This window comes from Gossypium hirsutum, chromosome A01 (genome assembly GCF_007990345.1).
Source record: "Gossypium hirsutum isolate 1008001.06 chromosome A01, Gossypium_hirsutum_v2.1, whole genome shotgun sequence".
In the NCBI taxonomy this organism is placed as follows: domain Eukaryota; kingdom Viridiplantae; phylum Streptophyta; class Magnoliopsida; order Malvales; family Malvaceae; genus Gossypium; species Gossypium hirsutum.
The window spans coordinates 29,557,426-29,568,748 of record NC_053424.1 but is presented as its reverse complement, the minus strand read 5'-3'; the positions used below and the strand labels follow the sequence as shown (position 1 = coordinate 29,568,748).

Sequence of the window (11,323 nt, the reverse complement as noted above, 5' to 3'; positions counted from 1 at the left end):
TCAAAATCCTACTCCACGTACTATTTATGATTATGCTAAACCTTCTTTAACAGGAATTGAATCTAGCATAGTCAGACCTGTTGTAGCTGCAAATACTTTTGAATTAAAGCCTAACACTATTTAGATGATACAACAGTTTGTTTCGTTTGATGGTTTGCAGGATGAAGATCCCAACGCTCACTTAGCGAACTTTATGGAAATTTGCGATACATTTAAAATCAATGGCGTTTCTTATGATGCCATACGTCTTCGATTGTTTCCCTTTTCACTGAGAAACAAAGCTAAACAATGGTTGAACTCGTTATCACAAGGGTCTATCACTACTTGGGAACAAATGACCGAGAAATTTTTACTAAAATATTTTTCGTCAGCTAAAACGGCTAAAATACGTAATGATATCTCTTCTTTTGTGCAGATGGATTTAGAAACACTTTACGATGCATGGGAGAGACACAAGGACTTACTGAGAAGGTGCCCTCACCATGGGTTACCGCTTTTGCTTCAAGTACAAACATTCCACAATGGGCTGAATCCCTCGACTCGACAAATGGTTGATGCAGCTGCTGGCGGAACCATCAACAATAAAACACCGGAAGATGCCTATGAATTTATAGAGGAGATGTCATTGAATAACTATAGTGGCAAGTATTAGGACAAAGCCAACGAAAACAGCCGGTGTTTATAAAATCGATTCAGTCACCATGCTCTCAAATTAGGTAAGACTTCTCAATAAAAAGATTGACGGTTTACTTGGTTCTACGCAGGTACATCCAGTAATGAGGTGTGACTCAAGTGGCGGAGGTGTACATACAGAACACCAATCCTTCAATCTTACAAATGAAGAAGAACAAGTCAACTATATGGGTAACAATAACTTCCGATCTCAAAATAACCCATATAGTAATACTTATAATGCAGGTTGGAGGAACCACCCAAATTTCTCCTGGGGTGGTCAAGGGAATCAAAAGCCACAGAATCCTCAGGGTTTTCAATAGCCGCCTTATCAACAAGAGAAAAAATCAAACCTTGAGGAGATGCTCTCAAAATCCATATCAGTGTCAGAAACCCGTTTCCAAAATAACGAGACAACACTTAAAAATCAACAAGCATCGATCTAAGAACTCGAAACTAAGATAAGCCAGCTTTCCAAAATAATTTCGGAAAGACCACCAGGAAATTTATTTAGTAATACCAAATCAAGAGAGCATGTCAAAGCGGTTACACTAAGGAGTGGGAAAGTGTTAGCAGAATTTGAAAAGAAGTTAGCACAAGAAGCCGTGGAAAGCGAAAGGAGGGAAGAAAAACCTGAAAATAGTGACAAACCAGTGCCGGAGGAATATACACCACTGGTTCTATATCCAAAAAAATTAAAAAAAGATCGCATTGATGCATAATTCGGTAAGTTTCTTGAACTTTTTAAGTAATTACATAACAACTTACCGTTTGTTGAAGCTATCTCGCAGATGCCTACATACGCAAAATTTTTGAAGGAGCTTTTAACAAATAAAAGGAAGTTCGAGTACTTATCTACAGTAGAACTCAATGAGGAATGCTCCACCATACTTCAAAATAAGCTGCCAACCAAACTAAAAGATCCAGGAAGTTTTACTATCCCTTGCTTAATTGGTAATCTGAATATTAAAAAAGCACTAGCTGATTTATGCGCTAGTATTAATTTGATGCCCTATAAAATGTTCAAACAACTTGGTCTTGGGAACCTAAACCCACTAGGATGAGTATTCAATTAGCCGATAGATCTATTAAATATCCAGGGGTATTATAGAAGACGTACTCGTAAAAGTAGATAAATTTATATTCCCTATTAATTTTGTTGTGCTTGACATGGATGAAGATGTGGAAGTACCTTTAATTTTAGGGCGCCAATTCCTAGCCACTACTAGAGCCGTGATTGACGTGGGTGACGGTAAATTGGTACTTAGAGTAGGTGACGAGGAAACGATCTTTAAAATTTATGATGGTATGAGATTCTCTTGGGAACAGGATGATTCATGTTATTTCGTTGACTCTATTGATCATATTACTCAAGACTCTTGTCAGGAAATTGTACAAGAGGAGACGACAGAATCGTATCCAGCTCAAGACGAGGAGATAGGTGAGGAACCTAATGACCATCCATCAAGACAAGGAGAATATGAGGGTATTAAGATAAACGATGAACTTAAGCAAAAACCCTCGATTGAGGAGCCTCCCAAACTGGAACTTAAACAATTACCAAACCATTTAGAATATGCATTCCTTGGAAATAATTCTACATTACCAGTTATTATTGCTTCTAATTTGCAGCCCAAGGAGAAAGAGGAATTAATCCAAGTATTAAAAGAACATAAGAAGGCCATAGCATGGAAAATTTCTGACATTAAAGGAATCAGTCCTTCTTTTTGCACCCACATAATTTTAATTGAAGATGAATACAAACCATGTATGCAAGCTTAAAGACGTCTAAACCCCAACATGAATGAAGTTGTAAAAGCTGAGGTAATAAAACTTCTAGATGTTGGAATTATTTATCCTATTTCTGACAGTTCTTGGTAAGTCCAGTGCAGGTTGTCCCCAGAAAAGGAGGCATGACGATTGTGACCAACGAGAAGAATGAATTAATCCCAACAAGAACGGTTACAGGATGGAGAGTTTACATAGACTACAGGAAACTGAATGACTCCACAAGAAAAGATCACTTCCCCTTGCCATTCATTGACCAAATGTTAGAAAGATTATCCGGACACATGTATTACTGCTTCCTAGACGGGCTCTCTGGTTACTTCCAAATCCCAATAGCTCCTGAAGATCAAGAAAAGAGGACATTCACATGCCCATATGGTACGTTCACTTATTGTAGAATGCCTTTTGGATTATGTAATGCCCCTGCTACTTTTCAGCGCTGTATGATAGCCATATTCGACGAACTCGTGGAAGATATCATGGAAGTCTTCATGGATGATTTTTTGTTATTCGATAACTCTTTCCATCTCTACCTTAAAAATTTAAAATGAGTTTTAATAAGATGTGAGGAAACAAACCTTGTGCTCAACTGGGAGAAATGTCACTTCATGGTTCAAGAAGGTATTGTACTAGGGCATAAAATTTCTAGTAAAGGGATTGAGCTGGATAAATCTAAAATAGAGACAATCGAAAAATTACCACCCCCTAGTTCAGTTAAGGCTATTAGAAGCTTTTTAGGACATGCTGGTTTTTATAAAAGATACATTAAGGATTTTTCTAAAATAGCTAAGCCTTTAACTAAATTGCTAGAAAAAGATTTACCTTTTAACTTCGATCAGGAATGTTTAGAAGCATTTAATACTTTAAAGGATAAATTAATTAATGCTCCAATCATAATTGCACCTGATTGGAACTTGCCATTTGAACTAATGTGTGGTGTGAGTGATTTTGCAGTAGGTGCAATACTGGGACAGCGAAGAGACAAGCATTTTCAGCCTATCTATTACGCCAGCAAAACCTTAACGGCTGCACAAGAAAACTATACTACTACGGAAAAAGAGTTACTAGCTATGGTTTTTGCTTTTGATAAATTTCGATCATATCTCATATTGTCTAAAGTTGTTTTTTACACTAACCATTCTGCCCTTCGCTATCTTTTAACTGAAACCGATGCAAAACCTCCACTCATTCAATGATTCTCCTTTTCAGGAATTTGACTTGGAAATTTAGGACAAGAAAGGAGTTGAAAATCTCGCGGCTGATCATCTGTCCAAGCTCGAGAAATCCAATACCAGAGAACTAGATGACGTGGAAATAAATGATTCGTTCCTTGAAGAACAATTTTTTGCTATATCTAACTCCGAGGTACCTTGGTTTGCAGATCGTGAATTTTTTAGCTGCTAACATTATCCTAAAAGGGTTAACACACCAGCAAAAGAAGCGATTCTTTAATGATGTGAAAAACTACTTTTGGGACAATCCATTTCTATTTCACAGATGTGCAGATCAAGTCATTAGAAGATGTGTTATAGGATCAGAAATATCAAAAATATTGGAACATTGCCACTCAGGGCCAACTGGAGGACACTATAATGGAACTAAGACCGCACACAAAATACTTGAATCAGGTTTTTATTGGCCTTCGTTATTCAAAGACGCTATCAGGTATGTTACTTTATGTGAAAAATGCCAACAGACAAGTAACATATCTAAACGTGATGAAATGCCTCAAAACTATATGCTTTCTTGTGAAATATTTGACGTGTGGGGTATCGATTACATGGGCCCATTCCCTAGTTCATTCGGAAATAAATACATCTTAGTAGCAGTCGACTACATGTCCAAATGGGTAGAAGCCCAAGCTCTACCTACTAATGATGCTAGAGTGGTAGTACGTTTTCCTAAAAAACTATTTTCGAGATTCGAAACACCTAGAGCAATTATCAGTGATAGGGGCACTCATTTTTGTAATACCCAATTTGACAAAACCCTTAAAAAATACGGAGTTCATCATAGAATAGCCACCCTATACCATCCTCAAACTAATGGACAAGTTGAAGTAGCAAACCGAGAACTCAAATAGATCATTGAAAAAATAGTAGAATCAAACAGAAAAGACTGGGCAACAAAAATACCTTACGGGCTTACAGAACCACTTTTAAGACTCTTGTAGGGACATCACCTTACAGACTTGTTTATGGAAAAAGTTGTCATCTCCCATTCGAATTAGAGCATAAAGCTTTTTGGGCTATTAAATTTCTAAACCTTGATCCCAAACTTGCAGGAAAAAACACGTTGATGCAGCTGAACGAGCTAGATGAATGGCGAGACAATGCATACGAAAATTCACGCCTGTACAAGGAAGCAACAAAGCAGCGCCATGATGTTCGTTTAAATCAACAAAAACAATTTGAAGTTGGAGATCTTGTCTTTCTATACAACTCAAGACTCAAATTGTTTCCTGAGAAACTAAAATCACGATGGTCAGGACCCTTCGTAATTCAATCTGTTCATCCATATGGCACGATAGAGGTAAGTCACCCATCATATGGTACTTTCAAAGTAAACGAACACCGTCTCAAACTTTATAATGGTGAGGATTTTAAAGTCGATGGAGAGGAGCTACGACTCCACAAACCGCCCTGATTATATTAACAACGTAACAATCGAGCTTAGACTATAAACAAGCGCTTCTCAGGAGGCAACCCGAGTACTAATGATTTTAAATTATTTTAAATTCAAGTTTTAAACATTTAGGTCACTAATAGAGTATTTGAAGCATAGGTTCCCAGCACCACACGGCCGGTAACACGGCCGTGCGATATGGATGGTAACACGGCCGTGCGATACGGCCATGTGAAAATAGGGTACATGATTTCCCCAAAACACGGGATGTGATACATCCCCACGGCTGTGCGACATGGCCGTGGATGAACTTCATGAGTGACCACAGACGTGGGAATGGAAAACCACGGGCGTGCCAGGGACAAGGCTCGATTCTGTTTCTTCGACACGGGCATGTCTGCTGTTTAGCCATGTACAATAATACACGGGCATGCTACCATAACACACGGGCGTGGGAGAAGCGAACAAAGCTAGGCACGGCCGTGCGACATTACCGTGTTCGACACACACCCAAGACACACGGGTGTGGGGTAGTAGCTGAGCACGACCTAACCCATAAAATTCAAAAAACACGGGCTCACCCTCAAAGTACACAGGTGTGGCCCTAGGCCGTGTGAACCTCCCCTATATAAGCAAACCACTGTTCATCTTCTTCCCCTTTTCAAAACTCTATCCGGAATCCACCCTTCTCCACTTCCTAATCCCTATCCCGGCCACCCTCTCGTCCAGTTCATGCGGCAGCTTCATATGCTGACATCTCTTAGTGCCTCACTTGATTCGAGTAGCAGTACTTTCAATGATTTGACAACATTGATGTTATTCTACAGCAGATTTGTCAGCACATCCACATTTCATCGCCAGTCCCACCTCACGAACCATCCAGCGATGAAGATGTTTAGAAATATTTATTTATTATTTTATGTTTTTAATTTTTATCGAAACTAATTTTTATTTTTCTTAGATTTTAGATTTTTTTATTTTATTATTATTATTTCAGTTATTTCTTTTCGAGTCCTTATTCTTCCTAATATCTCCGAAAAAAGTTCCTGATTTTATCACAGTTATATAGAGCTCCTAAGCTCATCATCACATAGGAACTACAACTATACCGGGGAAGGTTCTCCACAATTGCCATGTCCTACTCGACCACGACCATAGCTACCACTAGATATAATATTCTTTTGGCGCAGGACTTATGGCCTAATGAACCTCTACGACTGCCAGAGTATCCTCCTCCACTCTCAAACCTATCACTCTCCAAAACTCTAGTTCGAGGAATTCATCATACAGGAAGTTTCACTTCTCTCCCTATCTTATTTTTATTCTCTAACATCTATCTTTGTACATTGAGGGCAATGTACATCTTAAGTGTGGGGGGTATTTATTTCACTATCAGAAAAATCCCTGAATAATCACCTTGTTCTCATGAAAAACTCTCATATCATATTTAGGATAAATTTTAATTGATTTATGATTTTGATTGATATATCTTGAATTAAAACATAGGGATTTATGCATTGATTATTTAAACTTTAAGACATTAGAGAATCAAGTATGATAAGTTAATTTTTAAGAAATTAAAATTATAGGTTGTTTCCCCAAGTCTAGGTATTACTTTGAATTAGAATTCACAAGTCTAAATATTAAAAAGCCATAATTTTTTGTAAGATTTTTGAGCCTTTTGACCATCTATTCATCCTTTCATGCTCACTTTTGTTATTGCTTTGACTGCATCAGTATTGAACTGTTATTCTAGAACTTGCTTAATTATGCATGTCGAGACAACACCATTTGATTTGATATATCTAAATGATTAAGGCACTTAGGATTAACCCACTCATGCCATGAAAAGCCTACCTCCACGATTAACCCCTAGTAAACCCCCTTGAGCCCAACAAACCAATTCTTGTATTACCCTTAATATTAACCTTTAACCCATTATTGTTAAAATCCCCTCAATTAATCCCTATTTTTGTCGAGATTTCAATTGAATAGATTGCCTAGCTATGCTTTGTCTTGATATTTAGTCTATATTATTTAACTTGTTCTTAAAAAAAAACTATGTATACATATCTGTAATTTCATATTCTGAGAAAAGCTCTGTTGTACGCAAGTGGAGATTAACTCTTTTTTCTAGTTAAGGAAACTTTTCAAGTCAATCTCGATTCTAACCCTTTCTTTCAGCTTGTCACCACACCCCCTAACCAAGCCTCATTACAACCTTCTAAAGACCTTTTGATTGATGTATCATCTTAAATTACAGTGGTGGAGATTTGATTTTCATGCAAGCCTATGGTAATGACTTTTCATTATTGGCTATTGAGTGTTTCATTTATTGTCCTTAAACACCTCGAGTGATTTGAGTGAATCTTTAGTGAGGATGTGAAACTCTATGATATTCTAAATCAAAGGTAATTACTTAGATGCGGAGAGACACCTATGTTTGCATGATTAAATACTCAACTTAGAATGTTTGAAACTTTTATGTTCTTTTAGTTGGATTCTCAATGTATGATTACCTATAGATTATTTTGAGATATTATCGATAAGAATTATAAGTTGAGGAGAATTTATTTTGACTATGAGTTGAGGATTTTGCATGAGGACAAGCAAATGCTTAAGTGTGGGGGTATTTGATAAACCATAAATTATACATATTTTTACCCCATGTTTAATGCATTTTATAGATGATTTCTCATTAGAATTGGTGAATTCGATGCTCCTAATGCTTTGATTTGATGTTTTGTACTCAGGAGAGCACCAAGAGTCAAAAGGAGCCAAAAATGAGCCAAAAGGGGACAAAACAGACAAAATTGAGAAGATGACACGACCTAACCCTTGCCACACGGGCAGCTCACACGCCCATGTCTTTCGAGGGTGTCGACCAAGGCTTTCACGATTCACACAGCTTGGCCATTGACCCACACGGCCGTGTGCAATTTAACAGATTGAGCACGGACTGGCAATCACGTCAGATGGCCATGTCACACGGGCGTGTCCCTGCCGAGCCCAATTTAAGTCCAATTCAGAAAAGGCCACTTTTGAGGGTTTCTAGGCATTCCAAAGCATATAAATACACATTAGAGCAGGAGGAAAAGGGGGGACGGAGAATGGAGGTAAGGAATTATCCCATGGAAGCCGATTGATCCATCTCAAAAGTCGGATTCATCATCAAGACTGAAGATCTCTCCTCAATTTCCTTTCAGGAGTTTTGGGTTTTCTTTATGTTTTGTATTCTTTATTCTTCTGAGATGTTTTCTTATTTAGTTATGAACTAAATCCCCTAAATACCTAAGGGGAATGAAACCTAATACGAATCTTGTTATTATTTTCTGAATCGTATGATAAATATTTAAGTTGTTCTTAATTATGTATTCCTAATTCTTGTTTCGATATCCCAGGATACTGATTCAAGAGATGCTCTTATTCAGAGGAGGAATAGACCCTGTCTAAGAGTAATTTTGTCATAATTAAGCGGAGTTGATTGCACGCCTAGAAATAGGGTGACAAGATTTTGCCAGATTAGGGTGAAACCTAATAAAGGGATCCATAGATTGAGTTAATGCAACCCTAGAGTGTTAATTAGAGAAAAGTCTCGGTTATTCAATCTAGGGATTAGACGTTATTAGTCTTGAATCGGGATAATAACATAACTTAGGGATCTCTATGAAACAAGTTGAATGAATAAATTGTCCGATTCAGAGCCAGAATAACAAGTAAAGTCTAGGTGGATTTTTCCTTAGAGATTGTCTTCATTCAATCGGCTTTCCCAAAAGCAGTTCCCCAATTCTTTTCTCTGTGCGTTCTTAGTTTAATTAGTTAATTAAAACAAAACCCCATTATTTTTAGGCTAGATAATAATAAGACAACCATTACTAGTACTTTTTGTTCCCTTGGGTACGATATCCCGGTCTTGCCATTACTATACTATTGTTCGATAAGTGCGCTTGCCTTTTCGTTGTGATAATAGTTAGTCTAGGTTTGATCAAGAAAAGACGACATTCACATGCCCATATGGTACGTTTGCTTATAGTAGAATGCCTTTTGGATTATGTAATGCCCCTGCTACTTTTCAGCGCTGTATGATAGCCGTATTCAATGAATTCATGGAAGATATCGTAGAAGTCTTCATGGATGATTTTTCGGTATTCGGTAACTCTTTCCATCTCTAAGTGCAATATTGCTCAAATCAGTTAAGGTGGTCAGAAACATCAGACAATGAAGCAGCCGCATGAACTGGTCGGTGACTCGATGGTGGCTGAAAAGGTGGATCCTTGGCGTCATCCTCATTAGTAGCTCGTGTAAAGTCGGTATTGAGGAGGATCGAACCTATGATGATGCTTTATGATCCTCATATGGAGCATACTTTGGGTGCCCTATGGGGACATCTGGCTGATGAGTGTTAGCGATGAGGATTGTGCCGATGTGTTTAGAAGCCCAAAGTATCGAGCTAGTCGAGTCACGTACGGTCCGATGCTGATGACTCCTTTTTGGTGTCACTTAGTTTGATGGCAGAAAGCAAAGGTGATGAAGTATGCAAGATAAAAAATATGCTCTTGCCTCATCCTCCACAAGAAGTATGCGTCGTGAGTGTTAAAGACCCCGGTGCTCTCTCGTCTCCCTGTTAATGTGTGTACCAAAAGGGCGTGGAGATATAGGAGAGCTGGGTCATAGATGCCTGTAGCAGGCATCATGGCTGACCAACATGATGAAGGCGTATAATGGATGTGACGATAGAGGTGTGGAAAATTTTTGGCCTCTATAAACTCGTCTGTATAAAGTCCCAAGGCGACATCGAATTCTGGAACACTTAGCTGCCATAGTAGACCACCAAGGCAGAATTGGACTGTTCTTGGGTCGTCGTACTCTGCCATAACTGTTTGCAACTGAAACATCAAGCATAGTTCCAAAGTGAACTCTAGATATGTCGACTCGATGATTTCAAAGAAGTGGTCCCACAAAGCGGTGGCAAGGAGGGCTCGAACTGAATCAGCTAGGTCGACCTACTCTAATGTGACCCAATCGATGCAACGACCCGCACCAAGGGGTCGGGCATGTAGAATCTGAAATAATTCTTCCTAGGGCCCTGGTGGAAATTGAAGGAATGGATGGCGGATGTGACAGCCCTAAAATGACCCTAGTCGGAAAGCGGTTTCGGGACCGCTGAACCGAGTCACCAAATTATTTGAATATGATATTTATTGTCTAAAATATGTGAATATGAATGTGTGAAACTTTTGAGCTTCGATTTAGTCGATTGCATGTGAATTTAGTAATAGGACTTATGTGTGACACTTTTGAAATGTGGTAGGTTAATCCATAAGGATCTATTAGTGCATGTAATCAAAAGGGTGGACTTGCATGTCAATTTCCCCCATTTAAATTACTAGTGGCCAGCCATGACAAAGGGTGATGGGCAAAACATGTCATAAAACATGTTATGCTAATGGTTTATGGGAGAAAGGATAAAATAATAATGGGAAGGTAAATGATGACAAAAAAAAATGTGTGTGGTTGCCCCCCCCCCTCCATTGCCGTGAGTTGAAGAAAGATAACAAAAGAAAAAAATTTACATGCTCATCTTTCTTCTTGGTTGCCGAATTTGGGAAAGGGAAGATTGAAGAGGAAAAACCAAGGTATTCGGCCATGGCTATCCTAGTTTAAGGTATGCATTGTGATTTTCTTTTTAATTGACTATGAGATTAGATTGATAAGTGCATAGCTTATTTAACCCATGGTTTAATTTCATGCATCAATAGACAAATGTTCATTCGGTCAAATGGGAGAAGAATAAGATGAATTTAAATGTTGTGGTTTATTATTTTAGTTGTTAAATGATTGGGTATGAGGTATTTGATTACCTAATTGAAATTAAGTTAAGTTGTTATTTGATAGTAAATGCAAATTCTATATATGATAATAATGTAAATGTAGGTGGATTCATGAAGTATTTTCGGTTATATGCTATGTATAAGTATGAGTTTTTAAAGTTGGATTTATGAGTATATGTATATTAGTCTATGAACATTTGGTTATATAGTGTTAATATGCCTTTGAAATCGAATGATATTTTGAGTATATATATATGTACATTCGGTTAAGATAAGGTTGAAATGAGTAATTAAATTATTGGTGTGTATGCATTTTTTTTATTTGCAACTTGGCATGTGAATTGGGTGTATGATAGTTAATATATGTGCTTGAGGTGATGTGATAAAATAATTAGCTATATGGTTTG

General features: G+C 37.8%; 1 non-coding gene across 1 annotated transcript; it reads right to left on the bottom strand.

Moving 5' to 3' along the window:
* Positions 1–382: 382 nt before the first annotated feature.
* On the bottom strand, positions 383–489 carry LOC121208182 (small nucleolar RNA R71). Its single transcript, XR_005903131.1, has one exon. It is a non-coding gene; the product is annotated as a small nucleolar RNA R71 (small nucleolar RNA).
* Between the last annotated feature and the right edge of the window lie 10,834 nt (positions 490–11,323).